This window comes from Monodon monoceros, unplaced genomic scaffold, assembly GCF_005190385.1.
Source record: "Monodon monoceros isolate NGI ecotype Baffin Bay Population unplaced genomic scaffold, NGI_Narwhal_1 Super_Scaffold_22, whole genome shotgun sequence".
Lineage (NCBI taxonomy): Eukaryota > Metazoa > Chordata > Mammalia > Artiodactyla > Monodontidae > Monodon > Monodon monoceros.
The window spans coordinates 112,740,665-112,753,589 of NW_021703779.1; the positions used below are offsets into that span (position 1 = coordinate 112,740,665).

Sequence of the window (12,925 nt, forward strand, 5' to 3'; positions counted from 1 at the left end):
CCCTTGAAACCCTGTGGGCAAGTGAAGAGTCAGGGATGGAAGGGGGCAGGAACAAAGACTACAAAAGGAAGACATGGGAACGCTCTGGCCAAAAGAACTTTGTCTATATAATAATTCTGCCATAGTCTTTTCTTATAACCAGTGTCAAAACCTCAGGATAATATAGAAGTTCTTTTTCCTTTTGACTCCTTCCTCTTTCTTTTCTTTTTTTCTTTTGGAGGGAGGAGTGGGTTAATAACCTCCGCCTTGCCTTTTCATAGCAAACTCCACAACAGTTGTAGATCAAAATGGAAAACCAGTCACTTGCACCAAGGCACTAGCCTGCAGTAAGCCCACAGCAAATTACAGCCTGGTGTTTTGTGAAGGAAGTTGACAGGACAACACCTTCTTCCCTTCTCAAAATGAATGCATAAAAATACGCTCTAGCCTTTAACAGCATCCGATGTCTATAACTAACATGAAGAGAACATCAGAACATTTTTTTCCCTTTGGCTTTTTTTTTCTTTCAGCAGACACATTGCTCTGCTGATTAGAAAGCTAAGAAAGTGGATAGGTAGAAATATATAGCTTATTCAGCCAAAGGAAAATTAAAGTAATGCAGACAACACATTGCATAGTGCTTGATTTGGTTACACTTAATTTAAAGACCACCAGGTCCTGACCAATGCTCTTTCCCCCCCCCAGCTTTATTGAGATATAGTTGACAAATAAAATTGTAATATATTTAAAGTGTACAACATGATAATTTGATATATGTATACGCAGGGAAATGATTACCACAATCAAGTTAAGGAACAATAAACATAATTCTTTTTTTTTTTTTTTTTTTTTTTGCGGTATGCGGGCCTCTCACTGTTGTGGCCTCTCCCGTTGCGGAGCACAGGCTCCGGACGTGCAGGCTCAGGGCCATGGCTCACGGGCCCAGCCGCTCCGCGGCATGTGGGATCTTCCCGGACCGGGGCATGAACCCGTGTCCCCTGCATCAGCAGGCTGACTCTCAACCACTGCACCACCAGGGAAGCCCCGTAATTCCTTTTTTTGTGTGAGAATGCTTACCATCTACTCTCTTGGCAAATTTTAAGTCCGCAACACAGTATCATTGACTATAGTCACCATGCAGTACATTAGATCCTCAGAACTTACTCATCTTTTAACTGGAAGTTTGTCCCCTTTGACCAACATCTCGCCATTTCCTCCACCCCCAGCCCCTCACAACCACCATTCTCTGTTTCTATGAGTTTGACTTTTTTTTTTAGATTCCACATATAAGTGATGCCATACAATGATTCTCTGTCTCCTGACCAGTGCTCTTGAAATGTAAATTCACTATCCAAAACCCACAAGTGAATCCAAAACACTGGGAAACAGGAGAAATTTACGCTGGACAGATGTGGGCAGTCCCCAAACACAGTGATCTTTGACAGCAACAAGGTCAAGGCAGTTTTTCAAAGTGATTTGTACAAAGTTTGCTTGTAAAAGAAAAAACATTTTTTAAGAGGGCATTCAGTTATATCTGAGGTAATCAAAGTAGCAAAAATAATCTCCAAAGTCAGCATTTACTAGGCAATTTGGGTTAAAATGTTATAAAAGGCAGACTGTTTGGGCTAGTACATCTGCCTCTCTTGCACTTGAAGAAAATTTGTAGATGAAGAAACTGCCTTAAAAAAAAAAAAGAAAGAAAAGCCTCCTTTCCCACCGCCTTCTGCCAAACAGATTCTGTTGCTAGGTAAACAGAAGCTACCAACAATTTATGTACCAATATATATAGCAAATTATAGCTGAGAGGAAGCTTGCTAGCTTATGAAACAGATGGTGATTTGTTGTGGCTCGGGAGAGAACAGGGTTTTGCCATGATGAGCCCCTGCTAGTCTCTCTGACAATTTCCTAGCCTAATAAACACTCTGACTTTGTATGTTATGAAGTTGGATGAGAGTGGAATCATGTAGAGAAGAAAGGAAAAGTTGGAAGGAATGGCAAAGACAATGCTCTTTGAGAGAAGGAACTATGGGTTTTAAACTTTGTGTTTAAATATGAGATATCAGTAGAAAGTAAACCAACACAGCTTGTAATATAACCCCCAGACTTGCCATCTGGGTTGAAGTCAAATTGAATAAGCCCAAGAACATCAACTCCGCTTCTCTAGCACTATGAAAAATTTCAGAAAGTCTGGTCAAGCAATCAGAAGCAAGAACAAGAGGGTGTAATCTTCTGTGAACATCTGTAACTAGAGAATATACCACGCTTATTAAGATTGTGTCAAAAGAAATTTCATCGAGTTAAGGCCCTTGCAGCTCACATTTCTCATCCAAACTAAACTAGTGTTTGTTCAATAAGCAACTGGTTCACAACTGGACTTAAACTGTCTCCCCACATCCTGGAACAAACTGTTGAACCACACTCAGATCCACACTGACATCTGCAGGTAATCAAAACAGGACTTCTATGAATTGATTTCTAGACGCAGATTCTCAAACCATTCACCACAGCAGTGTGCAAACCCATAAAACCTAAATACCCTGGATGACTATTTCTTTAAAAAATACTCTCCATCTTTAAGTGCTTTCATAGACTAAAATATTGTATATAGAGTATGAACTCAATTATCTAGAAAAAACCCCACAAACATATAGTTATTTCCACCTGGTGTAATTACGGTGATTTTAATTTTCACTTTAAACTTTGCCTTCAATTTTCCATTACTTTTCAGATATTCTCCAATGAGTGTATAGTCCTTTTACAATTAGTTATTGAAAGGCTGCTACCTCGATTTTATTTTTTTAATTGTCAATATCAGCATTTTAATGAGTTATTAAAAATAAAATCATGCATAATATCCTCAACAGGCAAAGGTTACAATTATATGTAACATAAATATATAAAGGAACCTGTAAGATGAAGGTATTTTTTTTTAAAGACACGGATAAATAGTCAAGACAATAAATTGTTTTTTAAATATGCGTTTGAAAGAAAATCTAGGGAAAGTAAGGTACAAAAAGCGATGGTCTCATTTAAAAAAGGATTTTCATATGTCCTAGCTAATAAGCACTAAATATGTTATATATATGAGTGAAGAGGAAGGTTTTTAAAGGATAAGTAAAGTTAATGAGGTAAAGAAAAACACAAAGGATACATTATGGCAATTGAAAAATAGTGTACTAAGGAAAAACATGCCAAACGAGTTGAATCAGGAGGACACACTATAAAAAACAAAGCAACACCCAAACAAAAAATCATTTGAAAATAGTTTACACACATTCTTCCAAAATTGATGCATGTTAGTGTTTGTACTAACATGACAATGTCTATGGGATTTTTAATGTTCATGTTTATTCTTCTCCTAAAATATGGTTCCTATTGCAGAAATTAATATTAATCTAAATTTTCTTCTTCCCACATGTCAGTGAATGAAGAAAAATAACAATTGTCGCACAATCATCAAAAAATATTCTGTTACCAAAAAAATTCTCTAACCAAAGGAATAAATGATAGATATGGCATATCTCCAGTACAACTTTGTTGATAATTCATTTTCCACACACCTCTGGATATTACTGTATCTTTTTTTAAATTTATTTATTTATTTTTGCTGTGTTGGGTCTTTGTTTCTGTGCAAGGGCTTTGTCTAGTTGTGGCAAGCAGGGACCACTCTTCATCGCGGTGTGCGGGTCTCTCACTATCGCGGCCTCTTTTGTTGCATAGCACAGGCTCCAGACGCGCAGGCTCAGTAGTTGTGGCTCACGGGCCTAGTTGCTCCGTGGCATGTGGGATCCTCCCAGACCGGGGCTCGAACCCATGTCCCCTGCATTAGCAGGCAGATTCTCAACCACTGCGCCACCAGGGAAGCCCCTACTGTATCTTTTAATAGCCTCTCTAGTGCGACCGCTCCCTCAATTTTAACCTCAAACCCCTAGTTGTCCCAGGTCAATTTGTATTCACATTCATCAAAGCCTTTTTAAAAAATCCTGCAAAATGTTTTTCTGTGGTAAACTGCTACTAAGCAGCATGCTTATTTATATAGGCTATCAAAACTCCTAAAGACACACAAAGATAAGGAGAAAGCAGATTTGTAGAGCCTAACATACGTGATTTTTCTATAGTGCCTTTCAACTGAGTGAAATTTCAAAGTAACGTTTATTGGATCAATCTATAATTTCTGTATTAGAGAAAACAGGATCTATTACCAAGAGGCTCCTTTTACAATGACTGTCTGGGGGAAAGCCTGTTTTTCTGGGCTTGTGAAATCAAGTGACTCATTAAATTTCTGAGGTAAAAAAATCAACATTTGAAGAAAGCCTTATTCTACATGTTAAAAATTAAGTGTAATAGAAAAATACACCTAGGGTTTCTGGTGGTAGGGAGAAAAAAGACAACTGCTTAAGGGTTTATTAACAAATTCAATTGATAGGCACTCATAAACCTGCAGGCCCTCAGCTTACAAGTGTGCTACATTTCAAACGTTTATTGGTATATTTATTTTTTGGTGCCTGCAAAGCGTTTTCTTGAAGAAACAAAGTCATGGTAGTTAGAGTCCCAAGTTAATTCACAAAAGTAAAGCTAAAGTACTGAAGGTTTGCAACGAAATTCTAAGAAGTAGTTTTAGTAATAAGGTCAAACAAATGCTGGAATGATTTCAACAATAAATTATTTTTCAGTTTTCCCGTTTTGGTACATGAGAGAATAATTATAGAAAGATAAGAAAGGCGGACCTTTTCAAGCACTTTAGATATTAACATTTAAGTTCCCTTTAAAACTTGCAACTTTTTAAAATTTATGCTTATTGGCCATACTTGAAGTTTTACTTTAGTTAACAAATGGACACAAGATGGAAATTAGGGAGAAAAATTAGGAGAGGGATTTTGATATGGAAACTGGGCAAGAACTGAAGCAGAAGCGGTGAGAGGGAACTAAAGAAAACATAGGGGTTGCCTCCACTTCATTCATTCATTCATTCGTTCGACTGTTAAGTGGCAGGCCCCATTGGTAAGAATAAGGACCGAGTAGTTCATCGTTCATTCAACCATTCGCCCTCCTCCCCAAGTGACCCAGATAGTCAAGTTGACTGCATATTTTGAAAAAACATATTTGCATCTTTCATACTGTGTGTGAAGTTGAGTAGCTTTTCATATATTTAAGGCTCATTTCTTCTGTGAACTGTGTTTTCATATTTTTGCCCATTTTCCTCTTGTGAGTTTTAGCCTACCCCCTGCTCTGAAATTTGAGTTCTTTATATATGTATTTGGGATATTAGCCATTTAGATAAGTATTTCTCCCAGTTTTGTTGTGTTTCTTTTGACTGTGCTTATGTGGTGTTTTTGTCTGTTTGTTTGTTTGTTTTTGTTGGGGGGTTTTTGGCACGCAACAGGTTTCTATTTTTATGTAGACTTTACTTTTATGTAGTTGAAATTATCCATCTTTTTCATTGTATCTGGATTTGGAGTCATACTTCGAAAGGCTTTCCCTATACCCAGGTTATAAAGGATTTCATCCATGTTTTCTTATATTACTTACATGGTTTCATTTTTTAACATTTAGATCCACTTGGAGTTTATTCCAGTGTACAGTGTGAGGTATGGAACCAAATTATCTATTTTTACAGCAATCCATTATCCCAACAGCATTTATTAAAAAGTCCAGGGCTTCCCTGGTGGCGCAGTGGTTGAGAGTCCGCCTGCTGATGCAGGGGACACGGGTTCGTGCCCCGGCCCAGGAAGATCCTACATGCCGCGGAGCGGCTGGGCCCGTGAGCCATGGCAGCTGAGCCTGCGCATCCGGAGCCTGTGCTCCGCAATGGGAGAGGCCGCTAAAGTGAGAGGCCCGCGTACCGCAAAAAAAAAAAAAAAAAAAAAAAAAAAAAAAAAAGTCCATTTTTGCCCCAGTGATCTGGGTATACCACCTTTACTATATGTTAAATTTTACACTTGGTCTATGTCTGGACTTTCCGCTTTGCTCCAATGATCTGTCTGTTCACGCACCAGTATAATATAATAAAGGTAACAGGTTATAACACGTTGGTATGCAAAAAGGGGGGCAGCTTTCTTTACAGAAGAATGCTACCTAATAAATGTGGAAGGAATGACAGAATTAGTAAAATATTTTGCAGCCACCATCTTAAAAACTGACCCAGGGAGGCATCACTAATGGATGCTAAAACTATTGGGTGAAAGTTGTTGGGGAACAGGACATTTATATGGTCACATTTAATACTTTTAAAATACTAATTTAATATTAACTACAAAGGGGGAAAAGTACCTTTACAGTGGAGAAATCTGGAGAACACTACCTTGACTAAGTGACTGAACTTGGCATCACCAGTGGAACAACTGACATCATGTACCTCCTGATATGATGCAATGGGAATCACCTATGTGGTATTCTTGCCAAAAAGATTTAACTAATCTAATGTTTAATTGAATCTAATCATGAGGAAACAATCCGACAAATCTGAACAACAGGACCTCATACAAGACAATTGGCCCAGACTCTTCAAAATGAGTATTTCATGAAAGATGAAAGAAAGTGAGGGGACTGTTCTACATTAAAGAAAACTAAAGAAACATGACAACTAAATGAATTTGAATGACCTTTGAGCCTAAATTTTGAATCCTCAATTGAAAAAAATTGATAAAATAATATTATTTAATTCACAGTCCATATTCAGATTTCCCAAATTGTCCCAATAATCTCTTTTAGATCAGAACCACCCAGCTCAACCACAGACTCATGAGAAAAAATGAACTATTTAGTTTTAAGTCACTAAGGTTTCAGGGGGAAGGAGAGGGAGATTACACAGTAATAGCTTATATAAATATGCTACCATTTGTGTGAAATTTGGGAAAAAAGAATATATTGATGAATTTGTTTACATATATGCAAACTTTCTCTGTAAGGATACACAGGAACATAAAACCACAATTGCTGTGGGGAAGAGGAGCTATGGTGGCTGGGGGATGAAGACAGGAGGGAGACACTTCATTTTCCATCCTATTGTACCTGTAGAATTTTAAACACATGAATGTATTTCCAATGAATGAATGAGTGAATGAATGAAATCTGTTTCTTTTACTCATGTCTTTCCAGGACCCTTGAATCATCTCTAGTGGTAATGGGAACTCTCATACCCTACTGATGAGAGTATAAATTGGTACAATCTTGGTGGGGTGGAGGTGTGGCTTTAAGAAATGCCTATAACGTAAGGTCAGACACTATAAAACTCTTAGAGGAAAACATAGGCAGAACGCTCTATGACATAAATCACAGCAAGATCCTTTCTGACCCACCTCCTAGAGAAATGGAAATAAAAACAAAAATAAACAAATGGGGCCTAATGAAACTTAAAAGCTTTTGCACAGCAAAGGAAACCGTAAACAAGACGAAAAGACAACCCTCAGAATGGGAGAAAATATTTGCAAATGAAGCAACTGACAAAGGATTAATCTCCAAAACACACAAGCAACTCATGCAGCTCAATATCAAAAAAACAAACAACCCAATCCAAAAATGGGCAGAAGACCTAAATAGACATTTCTCCAAAGAAGATATACAGATTGCCAACAAACACATGAAAGGATGCCCACATCACTAATCATTAGAGAAATGCAAATCAAAACTACAATGAGGTATCACCTCACACCGGTCAGAATGGCCATCATCAAAAAATCTAGAAATAATAAATGCTGGAGAGGGTGTGGAGGAAAGGGAACCCTCTTGCACTGTTGGTAGGAATGTAAATTGATACAGCCACTATGGAGAACAGTATGGAGGTGCCTTAAAAGTTAAAAATAGAACTACCATAGGGCCCAGCAATCCCACTACCGGGCATATACCCTGAGAAAACCATAATTCAAAAAGAGTCATGTACCACAATGTTCACTGCAACTCTATTTACAATAGCCAGGACATGGAAGCAACCTAAGTGTCCATCGACAGATGAATGGATAAAGAAGATGCAATGGAATATTACTCAGCCATAAAAAGAAACGAAATTAAGTTATTTGTAGTGAGGTGGATAGACCTAGAGTCTGTCATACAGAGTGAAGTAAGTCAGAAAAAGAGAGACAAATACCGTATGCTAACACATATATATGGAATCTAAAAAAATAAAATGGTTCTGAAGAACCTAGGGGCAGGACAGGAATAAAGCTGGGACGAAGTGAGAGAGTGGCATGGACATATATACACTACCAAATGTAAAATAGGTAGCTAGTGGGAAGCAGCCGCATAGCACAGGGAGATCAGCTCGGTGCTTTGTGACCACCTAGAGGGGTGGGATAAGGAGGATGGGAGGGAGGGAGATGCAAGAGGGAAGAGATGTGGGGACATATGTATACGTATAGCTGATTCACTTTGTTATAAAGCAGAAACTAACACACCATTGTAAAGCAATTATACTCCAATAAAGATGTTAAACAAAAGAAATGCTGATAAAATATGCAAATACATATGCAATACACAGACTATCTCCAGAAGAACCCACCAGAAGCTGATAACACTGGTTGCTTCTGAGGAAGGACCTTATGGGACTGGGAATCCAGGGTAGAAGGAAGACTGACTTTTCCCTCTATGCCCTTTTTATTCTTTGAATTTTTATGCTGAACTTGTATTACCTTTTCAAAAGGAGCATAATAAAATAAAATGCACATACCCTTTGACTCAACTATTTATCACTTCTAAGATTCTCTCCTGCAGAAATACTTACAGAAACAAAGATATTACTTGTGTATACTAATAAAGTATAAGGAACCTAAATGACCATCAGTTAAGGATTAGTTAAATAAATTATGGAATGTTCATACATGGGAATACTACACAATTGCTAAAAATGAACCCATAAATCATCACCCAGGCTGACATAGAATATTCCAGAAATCCGGAAGCATTCCCTAATGCCTGCATCCAGCCTTTCCCACCCTGTAAGTTACTACAAACTGAATAAACCCATGTAACCATCACCCAGGTCACATAGAACACTCCAGAACACTTGAGGCGCCCCCTAATGCCCACTTCTAGCCGTTCACCCCCTGTGAATGACCACAAGCTGAATAAACCCATGTAACCATCATCCAGATCACAAGCTGTACACTTTTTTGTATGTATGTTATACTTCAATAAAAAGTGTGAAAATATGCATGTGTGTCTGTTATAAATATGTTCACATATACATAGAAAAAGGTAATTAGGCATACAAATCAAACTATGGATGAAAAGGCTACGGGGGGAGGCATTTATTTACTTTGCATACTTCTATAAGGTTTAAACTTTATAATGAATTTTTCCCTTCACAATTTATAATTTTAAAATGAAGAAAAATAATGAAGAAAAACACTTTTAAAAAATAAAATGATTTTAAACACTGTTATGAAATGTTAGTTTTGTCTTAGAGGAGGAAATATACAACATCAGGGTTTTAAATCCTAAAATTCTTGACCACTACCTACAACAGCCAGTCCCCCGTCCTCCCAATCCAACCCCATAGGTCCTGGAGGGAGATAAATGTCTGAAGAATAGATTCAGACAAAGAAACACTTAACTAGCTCGGTCTTTCACCTCAGACTTCAGTGTAGTCACCGAAGGGATTAGACTAAAACTTCCTTTTGCCCAAACCGGGCAGGCCTCAGTGACCCAGACGACAAGCTTCTTTCTCTGAGGGCTACATTCTGACCTTAGCTTTGGAGCTCTCACCACTACTTTAGTCAGAAGAGATGGTTAAGGAAACAAACTGAAGGAAAACCACACCTAGGGAAGGCAAGAAACCATTTAGGGTGACTGATTGGTCCCAGTTTGCCCAGGATTTTCCTTGTGTTAGCACTGAAAGTCCCCAGAAAACCCTTCAGTTCCAAGCAAACCAGGACCTAGGAAATCAGGCCTCAAGTGCTTTTTAGGCCTCTTCTCCCTGAGCCCCAACCAAGTTCCCCTTTGATCTGCAAGGTGAGGGGGAGTGTCTTCTCCTCAGAAGCTAAAGGAGAGATGCCAGACTTCTCTTACCACACTTTATAGGAGAAGAGCTAGCAGAATCAGAATCCCAGAAAGAGGCTCCAAAGAGGCACCCCAAAGAGGATTTCACACAGATTCAACAGCTTTTAACCTCTTCATACCAACAATTCCACACATCATTGTGACCCAATCCAATCCTGGATCAAAGTTCTGATTTATATTTTACTTTGAAGATTCTGGCTATACCTAGCTAGCTATTACTCAGACTCCTGTTTACTGAAGATGTTTCTTTTAGTGAACTCACTTTTTCTTTGTTACATTTATCTTTAAAATACATCTTTAAAAATTTTTTAAATTTGCTAAGTTTATTTTAACAGAACACTTCCCATCACTTTCATAAATGGAAAATTGGTATCACATGCCACAAACAGAAGGTACATATTAGGTACATATGAATAACTATTACCTAAAGGGAGTACTCCTTGATGAAGATTCCTCATGCAAGTTTTCCTCAGGAATGCCTGGAACGCAAGAAGCTTGGTGCTCCTTCTAGAGGTCAGAGTGTGTGGTTAACACTGCTCTGGGAGTTTCTTCCAGCTCCTTCTATAGGTTAACCCTCCCCCATGACTTTCTTTCAGCTCCCTCTACAGGTTGGAGTGATTATCTTTCAGCTCCCTCTGTGGGTTAGAGTCGGGGGAGGAGGGTTATTGTTCAACAAAATTTTATTGAGTGACTATTATGTTGTAGATACAGCGCTGAGGATACAGGGGAGAACATGGGAACAATTTCGTATCGTAATTGAGCACGGATAGGGAAAGAAGGGAAAGACGAAGTTAGAAGATTTGGGCACAGACTGTACTGTCTCTATTTCCTAAACACCTGTTTATTCAAGCCATTGCAATCTGACTTTTGTTCCTTCCACCTCACCAAAAGTACGCTCATGAAAGTCTCTACGAGACTTCCTAATGATCGGATCCAATGGGAAGTTTTGTATCCTCATCTTAAGTGACCCTGGACACGACTCCCTCCTTAGCTTTGCTGACAGCGTTAGCTGGTTTCTCCAAGGTTTTCTCCTATCCCTCTTGCCACCCCAGCTCTCCTTCAACCTGCCTCTTGTATGTTGATGCTTGTCAGGATTTTGTCCTTAACCCTCTTCTCCATAAATCTCCCTTCTTATGTCTACACCCATAGCTCCCACCTAACCTAAAGACTCCCAAATCCTGAAAGACCAGAGGTGCCTCTATTTCTCTCTCCAACCCCATTTCTCATGTTAGCAAATTACTTGTATGACTGTGAGAGTACCTTGGTCTCTTCTTCCTGTATCCGATTTCCCTCTCACTTCTCCCTCCACCCGAGGTTTGTTCTTCGATTCAGCTTCAGCTTCCCAGTATTCTGGGAAGGACTCCAGAAGCACAGCCCGGGTGCTCTCCCTTTGTGCTCCCCAAAACACTAGAATTGGTGCTTCTAATGGTCAGCGTACCTCTGTTTATTTCACTAGGCTGGTCCCCTTGAAGGTACTGACTGCATCTGCATTTACAGTTCCCAGCACAGGGCTCAATAAATACTTTTAAATTGATGAATATAAGAAATCCATGAGCTGTGAACAGGTAAACACGGAGGAAGAGAAGCTTGGGGATGGCTGGGGTGCGTGTGAGAAAGGGATATTTAAAACTTGAGTATTTAGAATACTATTCCCTTTCCCTTCCTCCTATGGAGGCAGCCAGGGCTGGAGGGGCCGAGGGGGCATTGATGTGTCAGGGTCAGAAATCGGTTACATACAGGAGAAATGAGCAATTGTATTGAGGATAAAGGGAAACAGGCTTGTCACTATCCGAGAATAGTTACAAATATGGATAGGACGGATGCTGGAATGAACTCGGTAATGTTGAACTGGAATCGGAGATACTCATGGTCTTTAATAGATTATCAGATATACATATGTGTGTATACATAAATATACATTTACATGTATTTTCTGTGTTGAGAGGGCCTTTATTTATTAATATTATTATTTTTTCGGCCGTGCCGCACAGCTTGCAAGATCTGTCCCCCGAACAGGGATTGAACCCAGGCCATGGCAGTGAAAGCCCAGAATCCTAACCACTAGGCCACCAGGGAAGTCCCGAGAGGGACTTTAAACCATAATGCTCAAGTAGCAGTGATTATACCTAGTGCCTATATTTTGGTAATTGTACCAAATACCATTCTCTATTAAAAGGAATCAAGGCTCCTTAGAGAAACAGCTGATCACAGGGCTTGGGGCAAGGAAAGTATGAATCTGGGACATCTTATGCCAGAAAGTAAAACACTGCTCAAAAAATGATAGACTTGCCAAAAGGACACAGCAGCCAGCTTGCAGGGACTCTCACTGTCCATATCTGAGATGTGAATATCAAAAAAAAAAGTCATGGTTATGAATAAAAACCCACTGACTAAAATAGGAGTCCACGAGTCCACAAGGATCAAATAAATGGTGGAGAAGGGAAAGTTCTTCTTTACACTAGAATGCCAATTAATAGGTGTAGAAGGAATAAGGGAAGTAGAGAGTCACCATTGGGTAGTCATCATAACACTAGCAGGCAAGAAAGAGCAAAAGATACTAAAATTACTGGGGGAAAGTTTGATGAAAAACCAGGATATTTATAGTCTCAAAGTACTTCCACACAAAATATTTTACCAATTTCAGAGGGAAAACGCTAACTATGCAGTGGAGAAACACAGCAGACACCTCCTTAACCAAAGGATCAAGGGTCACCAGTAATAGGACGAAGTGGTACCATGTGCCTCCTGCAATGAGATGTTGAGAACACAACACCCCTTCTGTGGTATTTCTGCCCAAAATGCATAACCTGAATTTAGTAACGAGGAAATATCAGTCAATCTAAATTGAAGGACATTTTTCAAAATAACTGGCTAGTACTTCTCAAAACTATGAGGATCACAAAAGACAAGGAAAGACTGGGGGATTTCCAGGTTGAGGGAGACTAAAGACACA

At 39.0% G+C, this 12,925-nt stretch overlaps 1 protein-coding gene across 1 annotated transcript in view; it reads right to left on the bottom strand.

Annotated features, from left to right (window-relative positions):
* The window catches only part of FAM122B (family with sequence similarity 122B), a 79,233-nt gene that overhangs the window by 42,618 nt on the left and 23,690 nt on the right, over nt 1–12,925 (bottom strand). The gene's annotated exons all lie outside the window — the stretch shown is intronic.